Source organism: Balaenoptera musculus, chromosome 3 (genome assembly GCF_009873245.2).
Source record: "Balaenoptera musculus isolate JJ_BM4_2016_0621 chromosome 3, mBalMus1.pri.v3, whole genome shotgun sequence".
In the NCBI taxonomy this organism is placed as follows: Eukaryota; Metazoa; Chordata; class Mammalia; order Artiodactyla; family Balaenopteridae; genus Balaenoptera; species Balaenoptera musculus.
In genome coordinates, this window is record NC_045787.1 from 95,497,603 (window position 1) to 95,517,767 (window position 20,165).

Sequence of the window (20,165 nt, forward strand, 5' to 3'; positions counted from 1 at the left end):
CATAATCATTTCTATAAATAAATGGTTTACGTGGTGTATTCTACCAACATTTAAAAAAATACTATGGCCAACTTACATAAAGGAGAAGAAACATTTTCTGACTTATTTACTGAGACTGGCATAGCCTAACACCAAAACCAGATAAAGACGTGATAAAAAAAAAAAAATTGTAGGTCAATATCTTTTGTGGCTATAGATGTAAAAATCTTTCTGAAAATATCAGCAAATTTAAACCAGCACCGTAAAAAAGAAAAACAAAAGCAAAAACTATTACAATATAAGTGAGCATTTATCCCAAATACAATTCTAAAATCATTCAATGAAATTTACATTAAAAAAAGAAAAGATACAAATCATGTTATCTCAATAGATGCAGCAAAAAAACAGTTTGAGAAAATTCATATCCATTCATGATGAAAAGACTCAGTGTTAGAAGAGAACTTTCTAAACTTGATAAAAGATATATATGAAAAACCTACATCTAGCATCATGCTTAATGGTGAAATATCAAGAACTTTCTCCTTAAAACTGGGAATAAGATAATACTCACTTTTACCATTTGGGTTTAATATTATTCTTGCAAGAACATTTCTATTTTTAAATCTGCACTAGTTCCTTATTTCACCTGAAACAAATTACCACAAATTTATTGGTTTAAAACAGTAAAAATTTATTCTTTTACAGTTTTGAAAGTCTAAAGTCTAAAATCAAGGTGTCAGTGGGGCTGCATTTTTTCTGGACGCTTCAGAGGATGTTTTGTCTTTTCCAGCTTCTAACAGCTGCCTGCGTTCCTTGGCTTATGGTTCTTTTCTCCATTTTAAAAGTGCATAATCACTTCAACCTCTGCTTCTGTCCCCATGTATTCATTTTCTGACTACGCTCCTTCCGCTTCCTTCTTATGAAGACCCTTGTTTATTACATTGGGCACCTGGATAATCCAGGATGATCTACACATCTCAAAATTTTTAATCACATTTGCAGTCTCATTTACCATATAGGTAATGTATTTACAGGTCACAGGAATTAGGATTTGGACATCATGCGGGGGCAGCTATTATCCATTCAAGCACAATAAACAACATATATGACAAACCTATATCTAGTATTATACTATGGTGAAATATTGAATATTTCAATATTAGGGTGAAATATTTTCTCCCTAAGGTTAAGAATAAGATAAGGATGTCCAGCTGGCTCTCCCAAAGTAGTCAGACACCTAAGGTGGAAACTCAGGCTTCAGATAGAATTCACAAGGCTTCTGTGATCCAACTACAGAAGTCACACAGTGTCACTTTTTCCACATTCTGTTGGTTATGTCAGCCTAGATTAAAGGGGAGAATCTCCCTCTCAACAGGAGGGGTAGTAAAAATTTTTGTGGCTGTCTTGAATCTATCACACTGTTCTTTCTCCTCAAATTGATAGTGTTACTATAGTTTCAACCAAAATCACAGAAAGCTTTCTTTTCTTTTTGTAGAACTCAAAAGACTGACTCTAAAACTTAAGTTAGAAGTGCAAAAACTTAGACTAGCCCAGATAATTTTGAAAAATAAAAACACATTTGGAGGTCATGCAGTAGCTTATTTCAATACTTAAATGAAAACTACAATTCAAGACAATATGATATTGGTATAAAGACAGAGAACCAAAATATAAGCTCACATATATATGGCCAATTGATTTTCAAAAAGGATACTACCATCAAGGAGGAAAATGGTGTTACTAACAAATACTGCTAACAACTACATTTTTTTTTTTGAGTTTTTGACAATTTACTTAGCAGAGCTGATTTCACGAGGTTTTTTTAAACTAATTTTTATTGGAGTAGAGTCGATTTACAATGTTGTGTTAATTTCTGCTGTAGAGCAAAGTGACTCTGTTTTACAGATACATATATCCACCTTTTTTAGATTCTTTTCCCATATAGGTCATTACAGAGTGTTGAGTAGAGTTTCCTGTGCTATACAGTAGGTTATTATTAGTTATCTAGTCTGTATATAGTAGTGTGCATATGTCAATACCCATCTGCCAACTTATCCCTCCCTCCCTTCCCCCTTGGTAACCATAAGTTTGTTATCTACATCTGTGACTCTATTTCTGTTTTGTAATTATATTCAATTGTGAAACTAGATGTTTGTATGAAAAAATATGAACCATGATCTCACTTGAAACCAAACACAAAACATATCAAAATTTATCATGAACCTAAATGTAAATTCACCAAGTATTAAACTTCTAGAAGGAAATGTAGAAGATATCTTTGTGACCTTGAGATGGGCAGAGATTATTGATAGGACACAGAAAGCATTAAGCATAAAAGAAAAAGTGTTAGGTGTGACTCATCAAAACTTAAAATTTCTACTCTTAAAAGACCTTCTTGAGAAAGTGAAATGTAAGCCACATACAAGGAGATGATATTTATAAGGCATGTTTTTGACAAATTATCTATTTCTAGAGTACAACTCAATAATAATAAGAAAAAGGACACAATCAAAATTAACTGGTAAAATATTTGATTTGGCATTTCATAATAAATGACTTATGAATGGCCAATAAGTACATGAAGTTATTCTCAGCACGATGTTCAATTGGGATATGAAAATTAAAACTACAATGAGAAACTACTTCACAGGCGTTAAAATAGTAAAAATTTAAAAGTATCAATGAAGCTGTTGATGAGTAACTGCAAATTTCTGACATTGCTAGAGGAGCTATAAACTGTAAACACTTTGGGAAACATTTTGGTTGTTTCTTATAAACATATAGTTACCATTTGACCCAATAATTTCCCTCATAGGAATTTACCCCCCAAAAATATCAACTTATAGCCACCAAAAGAATTGTATATAAATGTTCATAACAGCTTCATTAATAATTACAAATAGTAGAAATAGATGAGATGTCCATCAACTTGAGAATGAATAAACAAATTGTGAAATATTCATACAGTTAACCTATAGATACAGTATGGAGGAATCTCAAAAAAAATGCTGAATGAAAAAAATGCCTTACACAAAAGATACTTATTCTATTATTTCATTTATGCAAAGTGCTAGAATAGGTAAAATGAATTAGATTAGTGTTTGTTTCTGGAAATGGGTGGAGGCAGAAAGTGACTGTGATAGGGCTTGAGGGAAATTCCTGGGGCTATAGAAATGTTCTATAATGTGAAAGGGGTTCGGGTTGCACAGATTTATGCATCTATCAGAATTCAGCAAATGAATATTTATCTTTGAATACCTCATTGCATATAAATTTTATTTGAAAAACTCTGTATGAATACTAAACTCTCATTAATGATGTGCATGCTGAAATATTTAGGGAAAAGTGAACTGATGTCTGCAATATATTTTGATATCTGCAATTTACTTTGGTTGGAAAAAATGGATGATACATGAATAAATATGTAACAAAATGAGTATATAGTAAAATGTTTGTAGTAGAATGTAGGTGGTGTGTATATGAGAATTCACTGCCCAGTTCTTTCAACATGGGTGTATATTTGAAATTTTTCACAATAAAATTAGACAAAAAATATACAAAGGATGTTATAAATGCATATTACTAACACATCAAAATATTATATGTGTGGTAAAATGCATACTTTTTACCAAATATTCTGTTGCCATTCCTTACAGTGACACTCTCTGAGAAAAGAGGATACATTCCTGACCTGTTATATTCATGTGTGGCGCTTTGACTCAGAACTGTGAGTGTCATTTCTAAACTGATAGGTTGAAAACCAGAGCATGATTTGCCTTTTTTGTTGTTGTTCTCCCTCTGCTCTAAACCTGGGGATCCTCCAGATAGACTCTTCTCTATGAGTCTGGCACTCATGTGAAAATGATGTGGGGCAGAGCTGTCACTGATCCAAAATGAACATGCATAAGGGAAGACAAAAAAACACTTTTCCTGAAAGTATTTATTGTCATAGCATAGTCTAATACAGTATATTTTGGGGTTTGACGAGGAGGAGAAGTTAGGAAATAGATGATTAATAGATAAATAGGTAGGTAAGTAGATAGGTAGATAGATATAATTTGCTTTCATATTAACTAGCTAGCAGATTTTAGGAAAATGTTTGGGTATCTAGGAAACATTAGCTTTGAAGTTCTCATGTTCCAGCAGATAACCAATATTAATAGCATCTTAGAGTTTAAATCTGCTACTCCTGATTTAGCTAAGAGTAGTCAAAATATCTTCAGTAGTACAAGGCAGTTTGACTGGAGAATATGCCTTTTCTTTATCTCTTCATGTCAGTTACAACACACAGCTGCCCATGTGTGGCAGATGTTCTTTCAGAAAATTAAGGGCCTGGGGCTGGAGGTGCTAAAATTTCTTTGATGCAAAATCAAACCAGAGACAAAATGGAAACCAATTAGAATAAACAGGACAATTTATCACATAAGAATTCATTACCCTATGCCAAAAAGTCCTGCCTTAAATCTGTATTGCCTCAACTTTGAAACTGATTGCTTGCCATTGAATTCTTTGGTAAATTTCATATTTCCACCATAAATAGCATACATCTTTGTCTGACCCAACAACATTTGTGTTTATCAGGTCTTTTAGTGCCACATGTTTGTATCCTCAAATATGATGACCTTCACAGAGAGAGAGAGAGGGAGGGAAGGAGGGAGGAAGAGGGAGAGAAGGAAAGAGGGAAGGGAAGAGAAAGGAAGGAAAGGGAAGGAAAGGGAAGGAGAAGTAAAATTTTAAATCATATGGCTCTCCTAATTCTAAAATCCTAGTTTCAGGGAGCATCTAACATACTAAAAATTTCAAACCAATAATACTGCATTACTAGGATTTTCTTCAACAATGATATTGATCCTTTTCACTTTAACAGCATAACAGATTCTATGTCAGGCCCTGGGACTTGTGAAAAGATAAAAATCCAGAATGACAAGATTGAAAAAAGGAGGATAAACTGGTCAGAGGAAAAAGAAGAATCACAGGGTGGAAAGAAACAATATATATGCAGATGTGGGGTGATGGGAAGCCTTAAAAATGAAGAAAATACTGACACAAGATAAAGTGCAGGGACAAATTTCTCTGAAAGCTGTATTTTATATGATTTGGGTGACAGTCACATTTGTGGTAATACACAAAGTAGCAATTAGGTTATTTTATTAACCTTTTCTTAGGTCCAATATTTGGGAGATGCCAATTTCATGGTATTCAAGCAGGCTCAAAATATTGATTCAGCTTCAAAGGTAATAGATTCCTATATTGGAAAAAAGAAAGAGTTATTCTAGTAAATATTTATGATAGGTAAGAGGTAATATAATGAAAAAAGGCTTGAGCTATTAAAATATATAAAAATGTGAGAGGGAAATGTATTTTCTAGTTCGTTTTTCTAGGTTGCTACCTTTAAAAAAAATTTACGGCAGATACATGATCAGTCTTTGAAAACAGTCTAGGTGTAAGAGTAGGTAACCACTGTGTCAGGTCAGCTGGCTCACAGAACAGGACCAAGCAGTGTGGTTCTTATATAACTTTAGTTTTTATTATTTGAATTGTTATAAGACAAGCAGCCAATTTTTCTCTGTTGGGTCTTTGTCAAATTTCTCTTATTTTGTTCCTCTTGAACTCATTCCCAGTTCTAGAATATTGTGTTTCTGTCATTATCCTTGTTCACTTTTGCCCCTTCCATCACTCTTTCTCATTATTATGGATTGGCACTAAAACAGAAAACAAATAATACATATCACTTCTTGTCTACTGACTTGCACACGTATGTGCTTGGGTCTGAGTGTATTTGTGTGTGGAGGAAGCATGGGAGAGGGTATCAAGAAAGGATGAGGTTAAAAAAGAAAATGTCATGAAGACTCTGAAAATTTTTACTTGGAGAGGCAGAGTAGTTATTGACAATGAAACAAGAAAAAGAGCAAAGAATTATAAGAGAAAAACCTTAATGGTTCCACTTCTTCATGGAGATTTTGGGCCAATATTCGTATTAAAATAATACTTGGAGATATTGGATTATACTTTAGAGGAAAAATAATGCTTATGCAACACATGTAGAAAAGAGACTCTAAGAAAATATACTGAAATAAACATAGCCAATTCTCCCTATAGCTTTGTAGTAGAGGTGAGAATAATATGATGATAGCAGTTGCTAAAGGATGAAGAAAGATAGGTGAATGTAGAAATAAGATCCATATAAAGTAATGGGAGATTTGAGGAAGTATGTTCTAATATTTGCTTCTGTTTAAAAAAAAGGAGGTAGTTCAAATAAGTGGGAAGTTTAATCAAACCAAGTGTCCCCTCAGAGAAGGAAATGAAAAATATCTAGGGAAAATAGGAGACTGATTGAGAAAGTTCAGTGGTTGAGTCTAGGGAACATTTATAAGTTATCATTCTGATGGGATTTGAAGACGAGAAAATCAGGGAAAGCGTTAGAGGACATAGTTGATTATTGGTCCACTCTGTGTAACCATGTAGTAGTCTGGCCTTAGGATGACCTTCCGAAGCTTGGAGAACCCTGAGAGCAAAATTGTACCGAGGGAGCTGTAATAGTTAGGAGTAAAAATTAGGCTTCACTAGTCTAAGGTTCAGCATGAGAGTCAATTCTATCAATTTTCCAAAACTATCATTCGTAGAAAACCACAGCCTCGGTGATAGAGTTCTATTCAAGGTCAGCAAAAGAGAAGCAGACATAGTATCTAGAAATAAAGTAGAATCTGAGATGAGATGAGATGAGATGAGATGAGATGACTGATATTTCAGAGACATACAATAAAGAGGGTTTGTTGTTGTTGTTTTCTTTTTTAAACAAGGAAGGAAGATATTATACTCAAAGCCTTCAAAGAGAGGAAGTCAGTTAAAGCAGGACCTGACAGTTCAGTCAGGGAGGGCAGGAGGCAGTTGCTGATATAAATGAATGGGCATTGGACTGCTGCAAAGAATGAGATAATCATTTTAGATTCAATCAGTATACACCCCACTTTTAGTGACTTTAGTGACCTGTGTATGATCTAGTAAAAAGATCTATTCTGAATTGTTCACTTCCTTTGCATAAACAACACTTTTCCAAGAGCATCTGCTTTGCTGAGAGTTACTAGTCACTATAGGGGAAAGGAAACTACTGGTGTGGCTGGGAGTTGAAAACAGTGGTGGCCCCATTTTCAGATAAAGAGGAAGGGAAGGAAACCCCAGCATCTAATACTGAAGATGGTCATCCAGCGAAGCCCATGCACGTTGAAATAGTCCCTTATGGACAAAGAGGGAACATCTGAGTCTCATTCTCTTATTGTACATATTTTTTGATGATTGTGATAAATTTTTTTTTTTTTTTTGAAAACTGCCATCATGACCAGACAAGGAGAAGATCATTCAACTGTCGAACCTTCCCTTAGGGCTTTATTTATGCACATATGATCTTTTAACAAAAGTGCATGACTCAATCTTGCTTTGTTAATCTGAGCAGCAATTTATTGGGAGGCTACCAAATATTCTATTTTAAACTAACATTATAACATAACACTCCATCCCATATTTATTTTCTCATTGTTGAAAAACAACACATTTCCATTTATTCTTTACAAATTTCTAGAATCAGAAACAAAAAAGTGAAATCACATCACTGGGTACGTATATTTCCCAGGGTCAGAGATTGGCCACACCAAGGAGCTTGAGGAAAAGAGATATGAATTAAAATGTAATAGAAGGGAACAAGATCACCCCTCTATTCCAGCTGACAAAAAAGTGAGGGGGGAAATGCCAAAATTCCAGGGTGATAAATTATTCCTATTATTTAAATTTTGTAAATAAACATTTTTAAATAATGCCTTTTTTTCAATAAAATTGATTTAAAATGACTGTGTTCAAACTATGGATTAGGATGTCTAAGTACTCATATTCCCATACAGTGAGGCTAATGAAATTGCCAAAAATGCTCTGAGTCTTGAGCAGAGTATCTGGCTGCACTATTCCCAGTTCTATAACTTATATTCTCTATTCTGTTGTAGAACATTAGGATCTGAAGTTTATACGACCACCATAATTCTAAAAATTATATAATTAGAGTTTTGTAATTATTCAAAGCAGGTAAATATATATATGTATATATCGATACACACATATATATATCCAATATTTTAGAAGTTGATAAAATGAGCATATAGAACACATATATGGTATTCATAAATTCTTTAGATCTTCAAGTAAACTTATTAAAATCCTCACTTTTAAAGATAGATTTTTTTATGTATTCAGTGTTAGGAGATGTGTGATGTATGGATTGGCTGAACTTTGATCACTGTTCCTTCTGCTTTTTAACTTGTGGGTCATGTTAATAATTAAACAAGGTCACTCTGTATATAAAAAGTGGGAGTAGGAGATGAAGAGAAATAAGGGTTGAGAGAGAGGAAGAAAGGAGGCAGAAGGTGTCCATAGTTAATAGTAAAAAATAAACCAGAAAACAAGCAAGAAATGCAAAGTAAGGAATTTTAAATTAACCTTTGGCGCAGAGTATTGTGTCTCCATAACATAATGCAGAGAAATCAATTTTTGTTCTGTTCTGAAACCAGGATGTGACATGTGGCTGAACTCCACCCTCTACTAAATCCCAAGCTTCAATTTTGGATTGAATTCCTGTCATTCTTTATATTTTTTGTTTACTTTTCACAAGAACTAAGATAAATCAATGGTGAGGTCAGAAGAAGGAATGAGGTAGAGAATAGAGAAGAGGAAATATTATGTTGACTACAGACTCTTTCATACAGATTTCTTATTCTTTTAAAAGTCCTTGCCCTGCAACCTGAGTTCATATCTTCTTGATGAAGTTTCTTTGAGATAGCGAGCTATGACTCCCACAGAAAGGAAGATCGTTATTCTAAGCTCATCCCTGCCATGTACTGACTTGCGTACGTTAAGCCCATTTTGAGGCACACTCTGGGTTTCAAACATCTTTGAGGTCGTGTAGCAGATTTCAAAAATAACGTGTGGTGCAATTTTTTGATATTAACTTCTGACCTAGATAGAACTATTTCTGGTCCTCAGAACAACTGTCAAGAGGTTAGAGCTTTCTAATAAGCTGGTTACTGGCACAATAAATAAATGCAGTCCTGAGGTAAATATGTCTGTCTCTTTCCAAGTGTATAAGATATTGCTGAAAAATTTAGGTGTGCCTTCATCTACATTGGCTCTTGAAATACAGAGATCGCTCAGTTCACCTTTGCCAAGATAGGCTAACGATTGATAACCGAGGTATATATTTTATTTTCCTTGGGCAACGCATTGGAAACTGGTGTGAAATGATGGCAGAGCAGTTTTGGAGTTGTTTGTCTCTGACTTTACTCAAAAGGTATGCAGGCCTGGCTGAAAGGCAGACATCCCAGTCCATAGAAGCAAGTCATCCAAATAGGTTTTAAAATTATATATATATATATATATATATATATATATATTTTTTTTTTTAAGCTGAAAACCTCTTAGAACCACAATTCACGTTCAAAAAAAGGTACAGCTCAGTTTTCAGATAAGAAGGAAGTGGAAAAAAAAAATTAAGGCCTTGTAAAAATTCCTTTGTGTTCTTTGCATTACCAAACAATACAGTTTTTGCATTCAAACCTTGTAGGTGGGTGATCAAGCAAATGTAGAGCAGGAAGTGATTTCTTCAAGTTAGAGAAAATCTGAGGTGGTTTGTGGGCAGTTTGGTGTGGAATTTTATATGCTCTGGTGACCACTTTCAACTTAACTTTCTATTAGAACCCTTAGAAAAATTGTTAACAGTGATTCTCTTATCTCTTCAGTGTATGAACAAATTTCCCTGCCATTTTGATTCAAAATGGAAGATCTGAATTGTTGAGTCATATTTACATTGATAGACGATTCTTCATTTGTCAAGATAGACTTCATTTGACAAGATAGGCAATTGAAGCCTTCTTCAGTTTTGGCATCCTTGTCATTCCTCACAATTTCAACAGCACTGAGGTTCACAAGGTCAATAAATTTGAAGAGAGAAGTAAAAAATTGTTTCCCCTAGTTAGTTTTATAAAGCTCCTCCTGACTCCTGTCTGGGCTGGGTCAAGAGAAGTTTGTAGACACAATTGGCTGCTGGCATTCGAGGTTCCAGATGTGTAAAGAACTCTGTGTACCTTGAGGTGAGACTATTACACTGTTCCATTGTAATTCTTAGTAACAATAGTAATAATAACATAGGTACAACATCACACAATATGTGTAAGTACCATATAATTATACCTGACAATAGCATTTGCAAATTTGTTATAAAATTTTACACTCAGTAAATAATTATTGAACAAATGAATAAATCTTAAAATACATTACTGAGTGATTTTTGAAATTTTTTTGGAATCCCTTTAACAAATGTTAAGATTCCTGTTTTACAGATGAGACAAGTGATAGCCACATAACTTATATGAGTGATTTAATTCCACATAGCTTAGTAAATGATAGAGGCAGAACCAAAATCAGTTCTGATTCCTTCTCCTGTACTGATTTCTTTGGCCCATGCTGTGTGGAAAATTAATTTCCAGTTGCCAGTTATTACAAATCAAGTCTTCCCCCTGTAGAATTAAGGCTATAACCCTTATTTAGGCTGAGGATGTTACGTCATTTTTTCTATACCCTTTATCTGATTGTCCTTCTTCCCTATTTAAGCTTACCGGGTCCTCTGGGAATGTCTGACCTTTGTCAGCCAAACATTCTTATGGGCTGGAAGACAAGGCCACAATTACCCAGGTCAAAGTTCAAGGTGGTGAGCATATTCACTTTATCTGCCCATATTTTAAGAAAGAGACTTCAAGGTGAAAGGTCAGATACATTTTCACATTCTAATTAATGAGATTAACTTCCATTTTTATGTCAGAGACAATGCTAATAATCTACTCAAAAAGAAATGGAGAGTCTCCACCTCCCTTTTTGAGAAATTCATTTGTTTATTTACTCAACCAAGTTTATTGAGCATCTAGTGTGTGATAAGAACATGTGAAGTGCTATGTGTATAAGGGTGAGCAGATACACCATTGCATATTCTCTACAAATGGATTATGTGTTTGGATGGGCAGGAGAGCTTTGCACGCTTGAAATGATGATGCTTTCAGAGCCAGTCATGCATCACAGTACATGCTTTGTAGTTTTATCAGAATCACAGTGCCTTAGGCTTTGATTTCTGCTCCATCTTCTTGGATGGAACAAGTTGCATCCTCTTATAGGAAAATGGAAGGGAAAAAGACAGTGCTTAAGAATCACTGGGAAAGGGGAGAAGTGCAAAAGCAAGATCCAACTTCTGTGCTACTGTGGAGCTGTGCACCTTTCCGGATAGGTCCTGAGGCCCACTGATTAGCTCCCTAATCCTTTGGGCTGATATGCTGGGTTACAGTTGCAACTGTGGTAAGAGCCTAGTCTGGAGGCCATGTGCTGGATGACATAGCACATTTCGGTCCCTTACACTGGAGGAGGTTAGGAATTAATGTTCAGAGACTATAGCAGTCTTTACTTGCAAGTGGGATTCATAAGGCTCCAGTTTGAGGAAGAGGAGAAATACTGGGAATGGCAAGCCAGCTGGCCTTGATTATTTATACAGTCTATCAATACCGAGCTGACTCTTCTGAAACTCATAGCTGTCTCCTCAGGAAGAGGTAGGAAATTCCAGCTCTTCCTGTTGCTGCCCTGCACCGTGACAATCCCCTAACACCAATATTGCCAGTGCATGCTGACACTGAAAGAACAAAGAAAATTTCCTAACTGGGTGAACCAAAAGCTTAGATTTTTGAAATCCCAAGAGGCTGATTATCATGGAAGATTAACAGATTATTATTCATCCTATTACTTTGAGCTCTAAGACTTGATGGCTAAAGTCATGTACCTTCTGACCTTAGATGACTATTGCTCTGCTCCAGTCTTTCATGTCAGGACAGGGTATGCAGAGCAGCAATGTCAGTCCTGTATGATTAACACAAAAGTGGATCTTTACTACAGATCCTCCTATACCTCATCAGTATGAGAATGTTTAGGTGTTTTTAAGAGTGAGTCATGTGGGTATTCTGAACTTTGTATGGATGACAGATCACAGTTTAGGATGATCTTTAGACATGTCTTCAACAAACAGAAGTCTCATTACATACTTCATAAGGAAAAGAGTAGATTTGCCCTCACACCAGTGTAAAAATCACCTGAAGACAGTCATAAAAACAATAATATATTTGGTGATAGGCTGATAAACTATATCTCTGAGGAGAAGAAGGCTCTAATATGTCCAAGTTGCCAACTTTTGTAGTGTAAATACCTCTTCCATGTGAGTTTAACAAATGGCTCTCAAGATTCCTGAATATTTAACAATTGGCTCTTGCAAGCCATTATAGGCTGGCTCCAGCAGAGGCTTTATAACTGCATATTTCCCACATGGGAAAAAAATTGACCTTGATATAACCCAGTGTAGTCTTTTGGATTAATTAAAAATAATTACAAAGAGATCAATTCTTCCTCTCCATTGGTATGGAGACTGTGGAAGAATTGGACACTTCTCTTTAGGTTGCCAGGGCACTAAGGCATATCCCAAGGATTCGCTTACCCTTAACTGGGATACACTGTGCTGAGGTTATGGACTAGAGAGGTGTCAAAGTCAAATGCACAGATTGCAAGCCTAAATCGGGTTGCCAAGAAAGGAACCTGAAGAACTGATGATAATAGTAAATGCAAGAGGAAATGAAAAAGTTTTTGAAAACCTAGAATGAGAGAAAGAATTCAGTTTTGTATTCATTCATCTATTCAACACTAACCAATTATTGACCTTATGAACCATATATTCTTTTAGGGAATGGAGAAATCAATACACAAGTAAACAAAAAAAATGCATAAGACAATTGGAGCTAGCAATATATGCAATCAAGAAAATTAAATGAACTAATAAAATAGAGTGACACAGTTGGGGTTTAAATAAGGAATTCAGAAAAGATCATTCTGAAAAAGCAACATTTAAACAAAGATCTGCATGATAAGGAGGCAGCAAAGATTTGGAGTCAGCCATCAGTAGAGAGAACAAAAAATACAAGACACTCTAATCCAGTAAAATGCTCAGCACATTCAAGTGACAGTTACTGTGTCTGGGGTTTGCTTCATGAACACAGAGAAAATTGGTAGGAGATGAGGTCAAAGAAATAAGGAGGAGTAGGTCACGTCGGGTCTTGTACAGCACAAAAAGACTTAGAATTTTATTCTGATTTTAATGAGAAGTCTTTGGAGGGTTTAAAGCAATGAGTTATACCTGATTTGTGTTTTTTAAAAGATGTGTGGGTGAGGGAGATCAGAGGAATAAAGAGTAGATGAGTGTGAGCTAGGCTGGAAGAATCCAGAGACAGACACCTCTGGTTGCTTATCACACAGTCCTAGCACAGATTTGCAGATGGACAGAGCTTGTAGAGGCCAAAATAAGACACAGAGACTTGGCTTTAAAAGGTACTAACAACTTCGGTATTGAAGGAACATAGAATCACAAGTTTCTGTTAGCTTAACTGAATGACACACCCAATGGTACAATGTTTCCTGCATAGGACAGCCCAATCCAACCTTTGAAATCAAATGCCTAAATGGAATGGAGCCAACCTCAACTTTTATACTGATGGTTGCTATTGCAGATGATTGGTTTAGTCAGCAAAATGGTAGCAGAAAATGAAGCTTGGAAAGTTTCTGACAAATAATGGCTTGTGGTACAAACAATAAAATACAGTGAATATCTCTTCCCCAAAGAAATAAATTAAGGAGAGCCAATTTATTTTCCATTCAACTGGATAAAAAAGCCCTTCGTGTGATGACTTGAATTGTGCATCCCCTATGTGCAGACAAGACATTTCATGAATTCACCATGGATTTAGAAGGTCATAGACAACAAATGTATTTCTTCCATTATGTCTCTTTATGGACTCTAAGTTTCAGTAATTAACCCAGAAATGGAACAAACCATTTTTAATTAACCTAAAGATAAAACCTTTAAGAGGTTCATTTTTCTATAAAAATTTAAAATGATTCTTTATGAATTAATTCATTTTAATTTTTAATTACACAAACATAAAGTTCCAGATTGAGTTTTGAGTCACATACTAATGTGCCTCAAAATTAATTAATATTATTTACCATTAAGAAATATAATTGCACGGTGACGTTCAGCCCTGTCGCTGTAATGATAATATAATGGTGACAAAATACATAGATACAGTAGTAATCTATGACTTTGCCGTATTTCTCTTTACAAACTTCTTATGTCTAAAAATCAGATACATGGTAATTCCCTTTGCAAGTAAGTTTATTGCATTAAACTGTTTCAGACCTACCATCAAAGACCAAAAGTACACTTGTAAAAAATAATTATTCATTTCATTACCTTTATAATTAACACCCACTAATTAGTTATTGACAGTATGTATAAGGACATACATGAAACACACACATATCCATTATATGCAGTCAATTTTCTGAATATTAAATGTCCTACAACAAATCCTGCATGTAATTTTTGTTTACATCATCATTTTCTAGGTTAAATATTGGTGCAATAGTAGCCAAAGATTCAAAGCACAGTAATAGTGATCACTTATACTATTGACTGGAAAAATAGTAACAGCACTCTGATAAGGTAGAATCAGAAAGGGAGAGCTAGAGAGAGAGGAGGGGAGAAGGAGGAAGAAAAGAAGATCAAAAACAAATATCAGAAGAACGGGAAGAAGAGGGAGAGGAGGGGAAGGGAATAAAGAAAATAGCAGAAGAGGAAGTAGAGGGACATTGGAAACTGCTGTCTTTGGTTCATTGGCTGAATATGGGAAGTGACATTTCACCTTCCTGCTTCCCCAATATGAAGTTTGGATTGGGTAGTACCTTTCCAGCCATCCTGATAATAATATATCCAAACTTTATTTAGAATGTTGTGATTTCCCATAATGTCTAACAGGTCATTTTTTTCTCATGCAAGCTACAGAAATAATTATTTTAAGTCAAATATAATTTGGGGAGGAGATTTTATATTACATGGGATTATACAGTGCTCAACTCTTTATGAGAAATGAACTCATTCAGGTTATTCCAACAATAGAAAGTTTATGGTAAGAACACATCAGAACCACATGGGTCAAGCCTTTGAAAAACCTAGTGAAAGACAAACCCCTGGGCCTCTGAGAAAGAGCAGGAGCTGCAGGAAAACCATGCTTCAAGATAGGTTCCAAGTACCCTTGGAAGTTTTGCTGAAGGGATTATTTTGTTAACTTCTCAGCAGCAGAAAGTCATTGCTTTTCATATGTTCCTTTCATTATCACTTGGCTTGTCCTGTTTACTCTCCATTTAAACCAAGTCAACCATTTCTTCTGAGTTTTCCATTTAATACACCTTCCCTATTTGGTATTTCACCATTACATGACAGTGAAGGCCACTGGCAAACCTATGCATGAATTTCTTTTTGAGCTGCGTGATACTCCTCTCCAATCCACTGTGGTCAGGAGCCTGGGTCAACAGTAGCAGCAGATTCCCTTCCAAGTGAATCATGGGAATGGCTGCCATTCTTAGGTCTGACTTCTACAATCACTGAATATTTGAGAGGTAGCCCTGATTACATCTCTGAAAGCCCCATCTTTCAGAATTTTATTGTCTGAATAATATATTTAATGGAACTAAAAGGGGAAGGACAGAATCAAAGGGGAATAATACCTGTATAAAGTTCTTATGGTACTCCCATCACATTGGAAAGTGAAATATCTCTTCAAATAAGCAAGTCCCTGTACTTCTGAAAGGAGCACATTCATTTAGTCATCCAATCGCTTAGTTGCTTATTTCACACATATTGATTTCCTACTAAATTTCATGAACTAAACAAATAAGGTCCCAGCCTCTACTCCCTATGCCCTGTCTTCAGTGAATCTTAAAGTATTTTAGGAAATGATATACAATTAAACTAAATCAATGATAATGGAACTCGAAGAATTTTATATTTAAAATTAAATAGTGATGGAAGTTTTCTGAGATTAAATGGGAGAAACCACGTCAGAGAGTTTGCTTAAGGAAAGTATCTCTGATGAGATGCTACTTGAGCAGAGACCTGAAAACTGAGAAGGAAGCAGCCAAAAGTCATGGCATTCAACTTCAGTGTCCAATTTTTGCGTTGCCTCTTAGTGGTAAGGATTAATAGGACAAAACATGTTTTTTAACATCAACTTTTGATCCAGCTCATTTAGTTCTTAGGGTAGAAATGGGTCCAATGGTAAATGTATGGGGGGATGTTTTCTTCACTTAGTTTTTTTAGTATCACAATGGTACTTTTATAATAAACTATTCATTGGTTTGCTTAAAATGTTACAGTAATTTGGGAATGAGAAAAGAAATTGCCACCTGGAAGAGAATATTTCTCAAGAATGATAGGACAGAGCACACACCATGAAATTATAGTAACAGCAGCTGAACACTGATCCATCTGGAAACTTTAAACAATGCATCTGGCAATTTACAGGTAATAACGTGCCACATTTGACAGAAAAAGTCATAAATATTTCTTATTATTACCAAACAAGACATCTGTGATCTCAGAGCCAACACTTATAAATCTAGGGGCCATATTGGCTGGGTGTCCTGAAGTAAACATAAAGTCAGCTAATCTTTCAAATTGGAAACTGCCATTAACATACAAAAAGTCATAAGATTCGTGAATAAAAGTAAACTGACAGTTGGATGCAGTTGGATTTTAAGTGTGTCTTTGACAGGGTGACCATAGATCCCTATTTTCCTGGGACTCTCCTGGTTTATGCCATTTGCCCAGTTGTGTAATTAAAGGTGTCTCCTTTCACTCTCAAATGTGTCCTTGTCCCAAGTTGAAAGATAAATTACATCGTCTCCTTAGTTTTAACACATCTATGTCCCAGAGGACAAAAAGGCATAAGTGAGAAAGAACAGAAGAACTGAGACCTCCAATTGTTAAAAGAAACAGGTAATGAAAAAGATGTTAGCTTTACTGAGTCCATTACTGCTTTAGTGTCCCCTACCATGTTATGACCCACTCTGAAGAGATTGGGATGGCTCTCAGGAAAAGCAGGCTAATATCCTAATAAATGATTGATTGGCCGATTGATTGATGGGTAGATAGATAGATGTACATACACATACACACACACAACGTACGTATGGTTGACTAAACTCTGTACTCAGCTAATTGCATCTCCTCTAATATTCTTTCTGAGAAGTAATGCCGAGCTACTAGTATTTTCTAACTCCTCAGTGATGCAACTCTTTTTTGTCAATCAGTAGATATATTTTATCCATATGCTAAAAACCCAGGCAAAGAAAGAAGTCATTCATAGAACATTTCAACTCAAGCCTACTTTTTAAAGATCAAGAATAACTATATTGAGCATAGAAATTCAAATTTCTAATAAAATAAATTAACTTAATATGATGAATTCAGGTAGATATAATCCTTATAACATTATCAATAATTTGAAACATATAGCATTTTTAAAAAAAAAGAATTTTGAACTAATTCAACTTCATTAATATCTCCTTTGCACAAACAATTAAATTTTATTGCAACAAGCGCATTTCTTCCCATCACAAACTAGTTTCTCCTCTCCTTTTTAATGGGCCATCTTTCTGAAGTTTTGAACTTCATCTTTTGCTTTAAATAACTCATTCAATAAGAGTGACTAGCATTTTCTACACAATGAAAAATCAAGTCATTTCAATCTTAGGATTTGATGAGCAGAATTAAACCAACAAAGAAAAGCAAAGTAGAAATTTGAATTAAACCAACAAAGAATAGCAAAGTAGATATACGCAAATCACACTTTCTCTGAAGGAACCTATACAATTGTCCATGAAATCAGATCAAGGTTTAGACTGTGAAGGAAGTTGGCGAAGTTTAAAAACAATCTATTAGGAGGCTAAACTAGAGTGTTTGCAGTTATGTAGTGTTTTTTAAACAATAGCTCAAAGCCATGTTACCTGTATGTATATGCATCTTGGCTAAAATTTAACCAGGTTGTACAAGAAGGGAAGATGAATACTAATGATTAATTATCCTCTTGTCCCAGTTAAAAATACTTGCTAATTAAGATGTCCTATTTCATTATCACCCCTGAGACATTCATGTAATACCTGAATTTCACAAGTTCTTTTTTAAAATTTTGCCTTATTGATACAAAACTGAGCAACATATTAAGATACTAATAATTAAAATTAAGGTATAGGGTATTTGCAAGATTTAAATGTCTGTATCCTCCAAAGGAGAAACATAAATAAGGACTTGATTAGTGGAATTAAAACATTATTTTACTTGTAGCCACTAATTCCACTTATATATTTTTTATGTTTTTAAAAAAATTTTATTACAGTATAGTTGATTTACAACATTGTGTTAGTTTCAGGTGTACAGCAAATTGATTCAGATATATATATATATATATATATATATACACACACACACACACACACACACATATATCTATTCTTTTTCAGATTATTTTCCCATATAGGTTATTACAGAATATTGAGTAGAATTCCTTGTGCTATACAGTAGGTCCTTATAAGTCATCTATTTTATATATAGTAGTGTGTATATGTAAATCCCAATCTCCCAATTTATCACCCCCTTCTCCCCACTGGTAACCATAAGTTTGTTTTTTACATCTGTGACACTATTTCTGTTTTGTAAATAAGTTCATTTGTACCATTTTTTAGATTCCACATATAAGCGATATCATATGATATTTGTCTTTCTCTGTCTGACTTACTTCACTCAGTATGACAATCTCTAGGTCCATCCATGTCGCTGCAAATGGCATTATTTCGTTCTTTTTTATGGCGGAGTAATATTCTTTTGTATATATGTACCGCATCTTCTTTATCCATTCCTCTGTCATTGAACATTTAGGTTGCTTCCATGTCCTGGCTATTGTAAGTAGTGCTGCAGTGAACATTGGGGTGCATGTGTCTTTTCAAATTATGGTTTTCTCTGGATATATGCCCAAGAGTGGGATTGCTGGATCATATGTTAGCTCTACTTTTAGTTTTTTAAGGAACCTCCATACTGTTCTCCATATTGGTTGTACCAATTTACATTCCCACCAACAGTGTAGGTGGGTTCCCTTTTCTCCACAGCCTTTCCAGCATTTATTGTTTGTAGATTTTTTGACAAGGGTCATTCTAACTGGTGTAAGGTGATACCTCATTGTAGTTTTGATTTATATTTCTCTAATAGTGATGTTGAGCATCTTTTCATGTGCCTCTTGGCCATCTGTATATCTTCTTCGGAGAAATGTCTATTTAGACCTTCCACCCATTTTTTGATTGGGTTATTTGTTTTTTTTGATATTGAGCTGCGTGTGCTGTTTGTATATTTTGGAGATTAATCCCTTGTCAGTTGATATGTTTGCAAATATTTTCTCCCATTCTGTGGGTTGTCTTTTTGTTTTGTTTGTGGTTTCCTTTGCTGTGGAATAGCTTTTTAAGGTTAATTAGGTCCCATTTGTTTATTTTTGTTTTTATTTTCATTACTCTAGGAGGTGGATCAAACAAGATCTTGCTGTGATTTATGTCAGAGAGTGTTCTGCCTATGTTTTCCATTTATATTTATATCTTCATTTATATTTATATCTTTTTAAGACCATGTTTATCTCTGTATGTATACCCATGTAACTCTGCTGCTTTTATTGCTTTTATTGGTGATGTAATTAGATACATTTTCATTCATCCAACCTTACTCCATAGTGCTGCTTGATGGGCACCGTGCAGAAACAGTGAGATAAGGAAACACTCAAAAGCCTTTGAGGGGGTTGATGGAGCTCTAAAGTCTTGCCTTGCTTGATTGGTGGCAAGATTAAAGCCATACCTGTTTACTATAACTAGAGAAATCCATCCCTAGGCACCAGGATCCCTTCACTCCCGTGTCTCCAGAAAATGCCAGATCTGGGGATCGCACCAGCCTGGTGAACAGATGTCTCAGACATGACCAGTGTAGGCAGATGACCCCTGGATGGTCTGACTCACATACGTGTCTCATCACATCAACTACCTATCCTCTCTCACCAGGGAGCCTTTTGGCTCATATTGATGACTCTCAGTGTTTGCAACCCTTTTCACTTATTTCCATTTTTCTCCTTTTCTCTTTCTTATACTCGGGGAAAATGAAGGTTCCCATTTCCAGGGAGCTCAGGAAAGGGGATTTAATGGTG